The sequence below is a fragment of the Berghia stephanieae genome, chromosome 9 (assembly GCF_034508935.2).
Source record: "Berghia stephanieae isolate SIO BIC M18660-M18661 chromosome 9, UCSD_Bste_1.3, whole genome shotgun sequence".
Classification (NCBI taxonomy): Eukaryota; Metazoa; Mollusca; class Gastropoda; order Nudibranchia; family Aeolidiidae; genus Berghia; species Berghia stephanieae.
The window spans coordinates 7,365,253-7,367,340 of NC_088368.1; the positions used below are offsets into that span (position 1 = coordinate 7,365,253).

Genomic DNA, 2,088 nt, shown 5'->3' on the forward strand with positions numbered 1-2,088 from the left:
ATTTTTATCCTTATTACGACAACATTTCGAATGTCGCAGAATCATCCTGGTATCACGGTAACAATAGCCAGCGGCGACGACCAAGTCGTGGTGGTGTGCAGAAACAAAGAAAAATAAATATACAAATAGGTCACAGACCACTAAAAGTACATTCTAATCGAGCACTCAAAGTACAAAACACACAACGGTGCCCAAGGTCTCTGATCAACATACCAGTCAACGACACTCACAACAACATGCCAATAGAAAACGACACATCAACATATCAACAATGACACAATGACAACAGCTGACCATTTTGATGGAACGCAGGACTTAAGTAAACATAATGAGAACGTGACTTCTGAAAATAAAACAATAACAACAAAGAGGGGAAGAAGGGTCAATATGAGGCCAAATGAAATAAAAAGAATCAATAACCGAATCAACTCAAATAATAACACGCTTACAAACAGTGATTGAAATGGTGAATCGAGAAACATGTTTAGAACTATGACCATAAACTTCCAAAGTATAATTCCAAAACTACCCGAATTTTGGAAACTGATATCAGACATAATCATAGGTACTGAAACATGACTACATTTTGAAATGAAGGACAGTGAAATATTTCCACCAAAAACAGATTTCAACGTGTTCAGGAAAGACAGGGGAGAGTGCTGGTTGCAATAACAACGAACCTCTCAGTATTAAAGCTTGACATTCAAACAAAAGCAGAATCGGTGTTCGTAAATATCAAAATAGAACAAGGCCTACTCACTGTGGGCGCTATGAACAGAACACCTTCAAACTCACCTATGGAACAAATAACTGAGATAACACGCTGTACTGATAGCCAAGACCCGAAAAATGTACTCTGGTTAAGCGGAGACCTGAACCTAACTGATATCAATTGGGATCAAGAAAAAATAACCATTTACCAATACCCTTCATTTTATAAACCAAGCATTTATTAACAAATTGCAAGATTTTGGCCTTAGTCAAATAAACAAAAATTACAACAAGGGGTACAAATATGTTCGACTTATTTATCACAAATCGACCAAATGTAAATGTCAAGTGTACAACCATTCCAGGCATGAGTGACCATGACATTCTCATCACGGAAAGCACTATCAAAGCAAAATAAATCACACAAAAATTGCACCCTATTACTATTTAGAAAAGGGCAAATATCGCCGAAATGCGGACAGAAACACGTCTTTTTAGTGAAAACATAATACATCAATATTTAGAAAGCACTGAGGACATTTGGATTGCCATCAACAACCACCAAAACGAAATGATGCCCAAACATTTACCAACGAAGGAAAGCTCAAGGACATTTCACCAACCATGGATAAACACAACCGACAAACGATTATCCAGACGGAAACAAAAGGAATGGAGCAAAGCGAGAAAGCCCAACAGTAAGAAAGACTTGTACAATTACGCCCGACTGAAAAAAGAAACCCAAAGTGAGAGTAGAAGGGTCTATCATAATCATGTTAAGGAACTTGTCAGTGAAGACTCAAACAAAAACCTCTGGAAATTTATAAAAAGTAGGAGGTGCGATTCGGTTGGTATAGCGCCCCTTGAGCATGATCATGTATTATACTCTGACGAAAAAGGAAAAAGCAGACATACTTAATAACCAATTCTGCTCTGTTTTTGTCTCAAAAGCTCCTACCAAAATTTCCACTCAACAACTACAAGGCGAAGAAAACGATCACAACACTGTGGCCGAAAACAATGTGACAGTAGAGGGGGTTTCCAAACTCCACGTCACTCTAGATCCAAAGAAAGCATGTGGCCCAGACAAAATACCATCCCGTCTCTTCAAGATATTGAGTAACGAATTTGCACCTGCCCTCACACATTTGTTCAAACTCTCTCTTGAAACGGGAGAGAGACAAACCAATTGTTTGGAAGCACGCTCTTGTCCAATCCACCTACAAGAAAGGTGATAGAAGCAGGGCTCAAAACTACCGTCCAATTTCATTAACTTGTATTTGCTGCAAACTGTTAGAGCATATAGTGAAATCCTCAATAACTGAGTATCTCGAAACTAACAGTATTTTTTGTGATGAACAGCACGGATTTAAGAAG

The 2,088-nt window shown here is 38.3% G+C and overlaps 2 protein-coding genes across 2 annotated transcripts in view; both read right to left on the reverse strand.

The window, feature by feature from the left end:
* The window catches only part of LOC144979584 (uncharacterized), a 124,689-nt gene that overhangs the window by 114,145 nt on the left and 8,456 nt on the right, over nt 1–2,088 (reverse strand). The gene's annotated exons all lie outside the window — the stretch shown is intronic.
* Nucleotides 1–2,088, reverse strand: part of LOC144979585 (uncharacterized) — a gene marked incomplete in the record, with an annotated part of 110,542 nt that overhangs the window by 25,909 nt on the left and 82,545 nt on the right.